The 13,131-nt window shown below is 43.9% G+C and overlaps 1 pseudogene; it reads right to left on the minus strand.

Moving 5' to 3' along the window:
* Positions 1–643: 643 nt before the first annotated feature.
* LOC116635289 lies at positions 644–898 on the minus strand (annotated as a pseudogene).
* Between the last annotated feature and the right edge of the window lie 12,233 nt (positions 899–13,131).

The following is a 13,131-nucleotide window of genomic DNA, read 5'->3' on the forward strand; positions in this document are numbered from 1 at the left end:
TTGGTTCTTGGCCCCCTGCCATCTTCAGAGCCAGCAAGCACATTACTCCGACCTCTGCTTTCTTCCCCGTATCTCCTTATCTGACTCTGGCTGTTCTGCTGTCTCCCTCTTCCACATTTAAGGACCCATTTAAATACCCTGGCCATGCCCTTATAATCCTGGATATTCCCCCTGTCTTCAGCTGATGAGCAACCTTAATGCCACCTGCAAACTTATTTCCCCTTTGCCATATAACAGAACATATTCACAGTTTCTGGGTATTAACGATACGGACACTTTTGGGAGACCATTTTTTGTCTACCACAAAGTTCAAAGGCCAGTGTGGCTTGTGGTAGCTTGTGGGGGAATGGTCTCCTCTTCCTGTAGCCAAAGGTTGTACAGGAGAGATGTTGTGCTGGGCCCTAAACTCAATTCAAGTGGGTGGCTAAGGGCTTAGCTGAAGTCTTCCTCCAAGGTGAGCATCGAGCAACCCTTTCTCAATTTTATTTTTATTTTATTTTATTTTATTTACTTTTCCAATGAGTATTTATTATTAGTTAAGCCTTGATTCAGAATCCCAGGGTGGGGATCACCATGCACCCTGGTCCCCCTTCACCACCCTGGGAGAAGGATGGAGGACAGAGGAGAGTTGGGTAGAGCCAGTTCAGATCTTCCCAGGAAATGTGCCTTCTGCCTGGTGGTCGTCCCAGGCTGACACCCAGGATATGGGGCAGAGGGACTTGTACACATGCCGGTATCATTCGCACACGGGGACATCATCCCCTTTAGTAGTCATTGCCTTCTCACAGTGGTGGAAGTCCAGGTAGTTCTGCCAGTAGTTCCTCGTCTGGTTCTGGTTGGGGAAGTGGCTGTTGAAAGGTGCAGTCTGGTTGATTTTGGTCTTGACGTCTTCTGCCATGGTACTGACTCTAAATACATCACAGCATCACCTCGCAGCTCAATGTGACCCTCAGCAAAGACGCCAGAGTCGGACCAACCCTTTCTCAATTTTAACTCTGCTGCAATTCTTGTCCTTTACCCCCATATTAGGGGTGGTTGGGCCAGGATGGGTGGCAAGTGATTTTCAGAAGAAACACTGATAAGCAAACACTTGATCTCTAGTCCAGAGACATTTTCTCTCCATAACCACTTCCATCCTCTCCTGGAAACCTCTTGGCTCACAAACAACTGAGCCATTCAGATTTTGGTAGACATCTTGGCATTTGAATGTCTACCCCATCCCAGGTTAATGCCAGACTAACATTAAATTCTTCTCATTGACTCTGGGAGGAGGGAAAGCACTGTCTCCCTGGGGCTCTGATTTGTAGATGAGGAAATACAGGGTGGACACTTGTTTTGATCTGGGAGTGGCCATCACTCCAGATTCCAGGTTTACAGGGTATGATAAGATAGTCTCCAAGGACGGCTGTCATTAATTCCTTATCTCCCTGAATGCACCTGCTGCTTCTCACATCAAGATGTGGAGTCTAATTCCCCTGCCTGGGCTGGCCTTAGTGACTTGCTTGACCAATAGAATGTGATGAGAGTGATATTCTGGGTCTTTTGTGGCAAGTCACAAGGGTTTTGCTCGATCCTCTTGGAATCTAGCTATAATTATGTGAGCCCATGTCACATGGAGAAGGCAAATGTAGGCTCTCTGGTTAATAGGACCTGCTGACTTCCCAGCTGAGAGCAGCATTAGCTGCAAGCCACAGGGGTGAGCTGTCTTGAGTATCTAGCCCAGCTAGGCCTTCAGCCGATGCCAGCCCCACTTGTTATCTGAATGCAACAGCATTCAAGGCCCTAAGTGCAAACCAACCGAGACCCAGCCAACTCTTAGAACTGCGAGCAATAAAAATAGTTACTTTAATCCACTAAGTTTTGAGGTAGGTAGGTTTGTTACAAAGCAATGGACATTTAAGGTATACCTATACCCTTGGGGGAACCCAGAACAAGTCTAGGCAGTGTGATGCTGGGGAGGCTACCGAAAAGTGCCTGATATTGATAGAGAAGATATAAAATGTGTGATCAATAAATAATAAAGACTAAGTGCCATAGGATTTTGGAAGAGGAAGATAATCACTTGTGGGGAGCTGATCAAGGAAGGCTCCCTGGAGAAAATGAGATTTAATCTGAGTCTTGAATCCTGGGTAGGCTTTAACAGGTGGAGAGTAGGGATAAGAGATGAAAGAAGTAATGTGGACAAAAATGGCCAATCAAAAGAATGAAGGGTAGATGAGAAATGTGAGTAGATTTGCTGAAAACACTCATCTTTCAAGATTCAGCACAAGGGTGCTCTCTCCCAGGCACCCTCCTCCGCTTTCTCTAATTTTCCTACCTTCTGCCTTACTTCTGCTTTTGTCATAGCACCAGGAATACTTTGGGCTATACTTTTTTTTTTAACACTCCTATTATGGTTAGGCTAAAGGTTAAGTGTCTATGAAAAAGAGTTCCTCAAATACAGTGGCTTAAATCATGTGGATATTTATTTTTCTCTCCCATATAACAACTTTCAGAGGAGACCTGCCCCTCATGGTCATTCAAGGACACGGGTCCTTCTAAGTCATTGCTCTGCTATTCCCTTGGGCAATGTCACTAACTTGCCTGGTTGAAACTTGGTCACCAGCACATCCAGGCTCCGGCCAGTCTGGAAGTGGGAAGAGAGGTAGAAAGAAGGCAGACCTGAAATTCCCAACCCAGAAGTGGTGTATATCACTTCCTTCACATACTTTTGTCAAGAACTTGGTCACATGGCCTCACCTAAGCCCAAGGGAGGCTGGGGAATTGTGGTCCAGCTGGACAGCCACATGGAACAGTAATTCTATCCCTAGGGAAGAGAGAGATTCGGGGTGGGCAGTAGCAGTCTGTGCCACAGGTGCTCATCTTCCTCTGAATATAGGAGCTCCTTGAGGACAGGAACCACATTTTCTTCATCTATCGTCCCTGCACTGAGCCTCCTGCCTGACCCAGAGGAGTATTCAATCCATACCTGCTGAATGGATAAAGCTATCACAATGAGTGTCCTAGGCTGGATGTGATAAAGGTGCAAGGCAGTGTGGGGACCTGAGAAAGACAGGACAGATGTGGAAGTATTTAACAGGGAAATGCACAGGGCTTGCCAGAACAGAGAGCTTTTAATGTTACGATCTTTTGTGATCTGAGTTGACAGCTCTTTGGCACAGGTTTAAAGAACTTTAACTGAATACCTCACTTAACAGACATTTATTGAACCCATTCCAAATTTAAGAAATTCCTCAACTGTTTCAAAATCACTTTAGGAAGAATCGTGCCTCGAGCTTGAAGACTTTCAGGGTTCTTTCTCCATACTAGCTTCTGCTACTGTTATCGGGTTCGAGCACCTAACCACACACCAGGGTTTTCACCTGGCAACCATTCCGCACCATTGACCATACCTTCCTGCTCTGACACCACCTCTCTGGAGTGCTCACAGACCCCCAGAAAGTGAATGTGTGTGCTCATTCTCGGATGTCCAGACACTTTCTCTTTTCTAGAAAACCAGGCTCTGTGGCTAAGTGCAGCCTAAACATGTTATTCTTCAACGTCAGTACAGGTCTTAGAATCAGTACAGACTGAGCCTGAATTCTGGCTCTGCCCTTTACTACCAACGTTGGTAGTAGGTTCAAGTTACTTCATCTGTTTAAATCCCAGCTCCTTCACCTGTAAAATGGGTATTGGAATGGGGCTACGCCACTGGGTGTGCGAGGATTTAATGAGGTTCTGGGTATAAAGCTCTTGGCCCTTAGTATTGCACCCAATAAACAATAGCTCATCCACTATTATGACAACTAGGTCTTCAGGCCTCCGTGGCTTCTCACATCAAAGGCTATAAACAGGTGTAACAGAAATAATAGCCAGTTATGGCTGTGCACAAAACTCAAGGGTGCAAATTGGAACCTTAGTGATTTCTTGACCTGGCCTTAATTTCTGACCCCATGGCTCTGTCCTAGACTCCAGAGGACAATCTGATCCTGGTGCATGCAGTCCCACCCCAAGATTTCTTGGCCACCTTTGGGATGATTATCAAATTGGAGCTCAGAGCTCCATTTTTACTTCCTCTGCACTCCTCCCTGGTGCAGCATAATCTGACAACTTTACTCATCAGCACAGTCACCATGCAGAGGGAGAACTGGGTCCCTTCTTTGGTCTCCTACGCTTCTGGGACCCATGATTTTTGTCAGCTACTGATGTCCCATGGTTGTGGTGCTCTCTCAGAGATGACGACTCTGAGAGAGGTGGCAGCCCTAGTCAGTGGCACATTCAGTGTCATCCAATAGATCAGGCCTGTCCCTCTTACCTTGTGGGACAAGCTGAGTTCACTCCCCACACCCTGCCAGGCTAGCTTGTCTCTCACTCCTGGCTAATTTGTGGCTCACTACAAGCTCATAGAAGCTCTCCAAGCCATACTTGGTCCTGTGAAAAACTGGGGCCCTCTCATGTCCAAATGGACAATGCCATTATCCCTCTTGCTTCCTATTATCAGAGGTGTGAGACCCAATTGAGCAAGTGCAGCTGGGAACCTGAACCCATACGTCTTCCTTCCCGTTAGTCCCCCTGCCCTTGAGAACGGTGCCCCTTCTCTCCCTCCTCTTCCTCCTCTCATGAGAACTCATGCTGAGAGGAGTGTCCCACCACTTATCATCTTGTTCTTCCTTTATAGCTCTGCTCCTCCATCTCTGTCCTCCCCAGCACAAAGCTCCTTTTATATAGGTGGAAGGGACTTACACATGTGCACAAACACACACACACACGCACACACACAGTAGAAACCAGTTCTCTGAGTTTGTGCATACTTTCCAGACTGTCTCCCTACCACCAGAGAACAGAAGTTCTTTGAAATGATAAGCTAAGGAGTCTGCCATTCCTGTTAGGAGGGGTTTTTTTTTTTTTGTGGTGGCCAAGAGGAGTGAACATGCCATTTGATGTCTCAGCTATCAGTCTGCCACAAATTAATAGTTCATGTTTTATCCTGTCTTGTGAGTTACACAGGTTTTTACCAGGTTACTGTAGTTGCAAAGGAGGCCTACCAGCCTGCTCAATTCCCAGAGTGGGCAGAACCCGCTTCATGGGGCTCCCATCGACCCTTCTATTTCCCATTCCAATCTTTTCATTTAACTTTTATCAAAGTTATACATATAATTTTAAAAGTCAAATTGTCCTCTAGAATATTAGAAAAGCACCAGTCTTCCGGGCTCCTCTCCTGTCCTCCATTCCATTCTCCCTTTAGTCCTTTAGCTGGTTCTTTTGATTTGCCTCTACATTGCTCAAATTGGGATCACATTGCTACTGCTCGATTTATAGGCATTATTTATGGATTTCCAAGTAGGGAGATGAAGATTGCATTTCTTTTAAAGACTTCCACACATACTAATTTGCCCTCCCTCCACCAATACTTAAGGTTTACTTTGTTTTGACGATATAAATGCTAGTCACCGGTGAGCTGGATGGTATAGTTTAATTGCCTTTCCCTTCTCAAACAACGTTTTGTTTTCCCTGGAGCTCATAAATGCCCTTTTCCTCCTCCGCTTAGTTTTCTGTGTACTTACATCTAAATTCCTGTCATCTCCTTGGGGACTTTGCTCCCAGATCCTTCCACCTAACCCTTTGGACCACAGCCTTCTTGGCCTATAGCACAACTCCCATCACTTATTTATTCTCTCATCTTCTTGGTCTTATTTGCTACCTCTATATGTTTGTTCTACTTTCTGGGATATTTCTTTGGCTTTTTATTTCAACTTCGCTATTGGCTTATACTTTTTTTATTGTCATAGTTTATTTTCTGACTGTTCTTTACTTTTTGACTTTTTTTAAAAAAGCAACCTAGTCCTATTTCACAGATTCTACGTTATCTTTAATTTCTCTGGGAATATGATTAATTATCATATTTAAAATATTTTCTTCATTCTTGGCATTGTCTCTATCAATACAGATTCCTTTTCTTTTTTTTTTCCTGTTTATTTTGGTCTTTGTCTTTCAGTTGAAGAACTGCCTCAAATGCCTAGTGGTCCTTGCCTTTCCTTTCCTGTTTAGGAGCGCAATGCTAAAAATCTGATTGTTGACTGGTGATCTTGACCTGGAGTAATAAAGGTGGAGGGAGCAGTAGGTGTCAGTATCTTTTGATGGTTTCTTCTGGACTGCTCAGATTCCCTGTGGAAAGATCTCCAATCTCCAGCCAGCATGTGGGAGCTGAGTGTAGGAAGAGGGCTGGAGAAGAGAGCGGGGTGAGGGGGGGGTGTCTTTTCTGGTCAATATACAGACTTCGACTTTATCTTCCTGTTTTTAGTACGGTATCTCAGCTCTCATCAGTGCCTCACGTCTTCTGGTCCAAAGACCTCTGTTTTATCCTTCCCAGATCATAAATTTTTAGTTTTGTGCTCAGACTGGGGAGAAGACCCCAGGATCTATATGCTCCTCAATCAGTCCTCCTGTTCTTAGCCCACCCTGCATTTCCCCCTTTCTGAGCTATCTGATGCCTCAACTCCTGACTTAGGTTTTAGCGAAGTCAATTGCCACTGATCATCCACTGTCAGCTTCCAAAATGTAGTTACCGCTGTCCCTACCACTGCTTCCCTTTGTTATTTGGGTTTACACCCTTAAGAAAAAATCCCTTTTTTGCCATTTTCGTAGGGTTTGGGGAGAGTGAAGAGATAAAAACTGTGTTCAATCTGCCATCTTCAAGCAGAAGTGTTTCATTCTATTTTAGTCCTTTCTGGTTTCACTTGGGAACCATCCAAGCTAGATGCTATGATGTAGCACTTTAAACATCCTCTACAACCCGGCTCCTTTTTCCTTCCACTGCTCTGGATCTGCATCCGAATGGGGATTATTCCACAGGCCATCTTTTCTCCTCTTGCAAACAGACTGCTCAACACACAGATCACTATGACCTCAGATACCACACTTCTCAATTTCAGCCTCACTCTCAACAGTGCCCAGAAGAGCTTAAAGGTCCCTGGTCAATACCATTTTCCACCTCCCCAGCAATTGCAGGCACTCAACCCTTTTACCAACCCCCCAATTCTACCCTACTCCTCCGTGCTTTAATCCAGAAATGACTTTCCTTCATATTTCAGGAAAAAAACGGAAGCAACCAAATGTGGATTTCCTTAACTTCCTTCCCCTATCTGTCTACCCCATGAAGAAATCTGTGTCTGAGCCCATCCGGAGCCCCCTTTTTAGCAGACTTGGGGCCAGCACTGTAACAGGCTCTGCTTCTGAAGCTGTCAGAGGCACTCTTCCCACCGTGTTGACCACACTGTGGCTTTCAGAACCAGCTCCTCCTGCCTCTTTGGGACTCACCTCCTCCTGTTCTTTGCATCTTTGACCTCTCTCCCTGTTTTGGCACATTCCTGTCAGCTTAGAAACAACTTAAATGTTTCCACCTCAGAAGAATCTCTGTAAATCCCCACTTAGATACTGCGCTCTCTTTCTCTCCTTACTCTTCCACTGGGCTTCTTGAAAAAATTGGTGCTCATTATCTCCACTTCCTTGCCCTTCCTTACTGCTTTGACCTTTGCACTCAGGCTTCCGCCCGCCAGTCGCCCCCTTGGTGGACACATGTGTTGGGCATCTTGCAGTTCTTGGCTTTCTTGGCACTCTTTAGCACAATGGGCCACCACCTCCCTGATGAACCACTTTTCCTGGACCGCACTACTGCTCTCCTGGTTCTCCTCACTCTCCTGCCACTCCTTCTCTGCTGTAGTTTTTCTTCCTCTCCTGTCCTTGATGTTCCTGTGCCCAGTGTTCCATCTCAGCCCTCTTTTCCCCTCCTTCTCCATAAGCTTCCCCCGTTCATCCCATACTAACCACCTGGTCTCTCTTGCCACCTCTGTGTGGATGGCTATATCTCTACCCCAGTTGTTCTGCTGAGCTCAGACCTGCATTTCCATCTGCTGGCAGGACATTTCTGCCAGGATATTCCACAGGAACCTCAAACTCCGCAAGCCCCAAGCCGAAATCACTATTTCAGAACCTAAACTGGCACAAAGTGCTTTTTACAATCTTTGTGAAATCTTGGGGGAAGTTACTGCAGTCTCATCTGGGAAACTGGATGATAATACATTCCCTATAGGATCAAATGGTCTCATTATGTCTATGACATATGTCTAGCATTCATCAGAGTGATTGACATCCTGTCCATGCTCAACAAATGGCCCCATCATTAGTAGTAGCAGAAGGAGAAGGAGGATGGTGAGGAGGGTTAGGCACCCCCATAACCTGTTCCCAGTCCAAACACCCGGGATTCATCCCAGGCCCCTGCCCCCCACCCACACCTGCACCTCCCTGCCCCCTGCCAACCTTACACAATCTGTCATCACGCCTACTGATCCTATCCCATAAATATCTCTCATATCAGGTTTCCTGTTCCCATCCTCACTGCCCTGCCTTCCCAGTTCAGTCCCAATCCTCTCTCACCTAGGTATTGAAAAGTCAGGCTGCCTGGCTTCCCAGCCTCTGGTCTTACCGTTTTCCCTCCAGTCCATCCTCTAAATCTTCACCAAAATGATATATCTATCATGCCTGTCTGACTGTCACATCTCTCCTAAGCATATTTCAGTAATAATTATAATTGTAGCAAAGAGGGAGAGAAGCTAAATATTTAAAATCATAACTGACTACAGCTGCAACATCCCCTAAGGCATGCATTCCTCCTGAGCACAGGGCTCTGTTTGGTAAAACACCTGAGTGAATGCAGAAGGTGAACAGTTGAGAATATAACACAAAGAGATAGCTAAACTCTTCTGCAGAGGAAATAAACTGGAATTAGGGGTCTGGAAGGCATCTAGAAAGGAAAGAACGTTGAGGAAAGCCTTGGGGATGGGGAGATTCCACCTTACTATCTCAGTGGGTGGCTGGAGAGAATTAGGTTATTGTGGAGTCGGGCTGTCACATAAAGATTAGAGGTGTCTAATATATCCTCTCAAGATCTGGACTGTTCTGTGCTGCTCTAGAACCCCTCCCATTCTGCCCTCAACCCCACTGCCCTTTGCTCTGCCTGGAGGCAAAGTTTTGGCTGGCATGCCTGGGAATAGGGAGTTGGGGTGGAGATTGGTGTGTCTGGGGCTGAGCTTTCAGCAAGCAGGGCAAGAGTTTGCTTAACAATGGAAGGGCTGAGCAAATAAGCAGACACATTGCGGATAATGGGATTCAGGTTTTTTACTGTCAGAGAAGAGAGTTATAAATAGGTAATGAGGAAGGAATGATGTGGGACTGGAATCAGGGGTATTGATATGAACTCATGGATTTTACAGATCTATATGTGTATGTAGGCATATAAGTACACAGAATATACACGCATAAATATGTTTATTTCCATACTCTGTCTCCTGAGAGGACCTAGAATCAGTTATATCACAGTAGCAATTTAAGCACAGCTAGCTCCCAAATCTTGGTTTCTAAATACCATTCTCCACTAAAAGGAACTGGGGCTCCTAAGAAAAAGGGTTGATTCCAGGCTGGGACAGAAATGTACAAGAGAAGACAGGAATATTTTGTTGCTTCATAAAGTAAGGAAATGTTCAGTGAATGCTAGAGACCTAGCAAAAGAACACAGGAATGAGCTGAAGGAGCTCCCACTGGCCAAATCTCAAATATCCCCAAATACATTTTGAGGATGAACATATATAATGATAGTAACAGATTATAATCCATTGAATAAAACAAGAGTCGATACTGATATAAATAAATGAAAAAAATAAATAGGAGAAAAGAAAAAGGCCTCCCTGAGGTTAAATGCCAAATAAATATGAAAGGAATAGTTAAGTTAGAAAATCATCAGTAGGTGATCAAACTAGTGGATAAAAGTTTGAGGAGGGGATAAAGAAGATGTGGTATTTATATATACAATGGAATATTATGCAGCTATCAAAAAATGAAATCTTGCCATTTGCAGCGACATGGATGGAACTAGAGGGTATTATGCTAAGTGAAATAAGCCAATCAGAGAAAGACAATTATCATATGATCTCACTGATATGAAGAATTTGAGAAACAAGACAGAGGATCATAGGGGAAGGGGGGGAAATGAAACAAGACGAAACCAGAGAGGGAGACAAACCATAAGAGACTCTTAATCTTAGGAAACAAACAGGGTTGCTGGAGTTGAGGGGGGTGGGAGGGATGGGGTGGCTGAGTGATGGACATGGGGAGGGTATGTGCTATGGTGAGCACTGTGAATTGTGTAAGACTGATGAATCACAGACCTGTACCCCTGAAACAAATAATACATTATATGTTAATAAAAAAAAAAAACATAGTTACCATGCTGTCTAAAAAAAAAAAAAGCTTGAGGAGGAACCAGAAATTTACATAATTTACAAAATTACATAATCTCAAAGTATCTCCCCCAAATTTCTTATTAATCACAAAGGAAAAAATAGTAACTTTACTATTTTTCTACTATTACTATTTACTAAATACTATATATTTACTACTAGCAAGGAAATGTATCAGACAACACATTAACCAAGTGGTCAAAGATATTATCACCAGTAATGGGCCAGAGTGACATCATGGGCCTTCTTCTTCTTCTTTCTTTTTTTTTTTTAAAGATTTTATTTATTTATTTATTTGAGAGAGAGAGACAGAGCATGGGGAGGAGGGGCAGAGGGAGAGGGAGACAGAGTCTTAAGCAGACTCCATGCTGAATGTAGAGCCCAACACAGGGCTCAATCTCACGACCCTGAGATCATGCCCCTGAGATCAGGACCTGAGCTGAAATCAAGAGTCAGATGCTTAACTGACTACACTACCCAGGCGCCCCAACATCATGTGCCTTCTGATATGATATACTGAGAATACATCATTTCAGTGATATTCCTGTCAAAAATGCATAACTACCTAAAAAGATATGACAAATAAATGCAAAGTCTGATTCTGGATTAGATCCTGGACCAAGAAAAAACAGTTATAAAAGACTTTTTTGAGACAATTGATGATATTTGAACATGGACCATCGATTGGAAAATAGTATTGTATCAATGTGAAATGTCTGTATTTTGAAAATTGCACTGTGGTTATGAAAGAGAGTCCTTTTTCTTAGAAAATGTACAGTGAAGCATTTGGGGGAAGGGGGCATTATGTCTCCAACCTATTCTGAAATGGTTCAGAAAAATGCATATTTATCTATCCATCTAACTAACTATTAATGATAAAGGAAATGGAACTGAGAATTTCCTGGAATTTTCAAAAGACACCAGATCCAGAAATCTCAATAAATTTCAAGCAAAGTAAATGGAAAGATAGCCACATTCATATATATCCCAATTAAACTGCAGAACACCGTAAAAAAAACAACAACTTAAAACAGCTATAGAGAATAGACAGATGATGTGTCAAAGTGGCAGTTAGACTTACAACTGACTTTCCGATGGAAATAATGGAAACCAGAAGACAGGTAAGGAAGAGTATGTCTGGAATACATGAGATCCCTTAGGGGGGTCTCTTAGTTTATCATGCCCTGTGATTAAGGTTAATGGCAAACTATGACAATTCAATCCAGGTTGGATCAGTAATGGCCAGACTCTTTAGGAAAGAAGATTTGGGTCACCCCCACCAGGTAAAGAACTAGGACTAGCTGCAGAAGTGTATATTGGTCTTTAGGAGGGCGATTCAAGAATCTATTAACATTATAAAGTAACTCCCTTTGATTCAGCAATTCCACTTCTGAGAATCTACCCTTTTAATATATATAATATGTATAAAGATGCATGTGCAAGGATGTGTGGTCTATCACCAGAACCATGAAATCTATCATGATCCATCCCAACCAAAAGAATACCATGGATATACCTCTGTATGCTCTGTCATGCAAGCATCCTTAAGATCTCAATTTATTTTGATCAGTGAAAATAGCAAATCATGCAGACCATTACCTTTTGTACAATTTCATTTCTATAAAACTGAAAGTATGCACAAACACACAGTTGCGTGTCTAAACACATACACAGATAAGTGTGTGTGTGTGCGTAAATATCGAGAGAAAGGGCTATAAGAACATACACCAAACTGGGAGGTGGGGGAAAGAGATGATGATTTGTATCAAGGAGGATGTTCTCTTACTCAGTGTACTTCTGTGATGCTTGAGTTTTTCAAAACACGATGGGTTAATATATTGCTTGTGGATGGAGAACGTTTAAAACGTAAACTGCTCTAAAGTAGACAGACCAGCATTCCCAACTGCTCCTTGAAAAGAAAGGGAATGTTTTCAAAACTTAGAGCCACCCCTTTCTAGAGCCCTCCCCTAGCTAAGTGAACTCAAGGCCAGGGTGAGGAATTGTTCTCAGGGCTCTGTGGGCAGGCATCTATTCTCTTGAACATGAGCTGGGACTCTGAGTGGAGCATCAGACTCCATGTATGTAACACCCCAGTCATTTCCATTATCTGGGAGGCCTCATCCCGGCACTGCCCCATGCAGGGTGGCCCACGGCTCCCATTCACCCACCCTGCTGTATCTCAAACCCAAGGCTAGCCTTTTTTAGGAATAGCAAAAGAAGCCTTGATGATGGTGTTTTCCAGGTCTCTGAAATTTGTGTCCTGGAGTAGAATAAGGTCAACCACAGTGACAAGCAAAACCAAGAATGAGGCAGTGTGTAGAGTATGGTGATGATTGCAGTTTTCATTTCCTCTAGGCAGAGAAACCTCAGGAGGCTGAGGTCAGGGCTTCCCAGCATTTTTACCCTGAGACTTATTGGGACATTTCAAAAGTTTACCCCCACACCTTGGTGTGGGGGGCGGTGGGGGGGGGGCAGATGATTCCTTCTCCAGGGATGGGATGGGATTGTATGATGAACTTTGTGTGAGACCAAGTACCCTGTAGAGACAGGAGAGACTGGGAATTGGTTTGTTCTCTGGGGAGTTAAAAGTGTTGGGACGTTCACAATTTTAACCTTATTTAGAAGTTAACATCTGAATATAGATTTGAAGAGGTAAGAGATGAAGCCAAGTGGAAGTCAGAAGGAAGAGTATTCAGGTCCAAGGAGCAGCAGGGCAAAGGCCCTGAAGTAGGATTGTGTCTGGTGTGTTGCACAACAAAGAAGTCTTTGTGGGAGGAAAAGAGATAAGATCAGAAGGGAAGGGAGGAAGATGGAGAATGAGAACTGCCTTGATAGCTTGTAAGGACTTTGCCTTTTATTC

Source organism: Phoca vitulina, unplaced genomic scaffold (genome assembly GCF_004348235.1).
Source record: "Phoca vitulina isolate PV1807 unplaced genomic scaffold, GSC_HSeal_1.0 scaffold10, whole genome shotgun sequence".
In the NCBI taxonomy this organism is placed as follows: domain Eukaryota; kingdom Metazoa; phylum Chordata; class Mammalia; order Carnivora; family Phocidae; genus Phoca; species Phoca vitulina.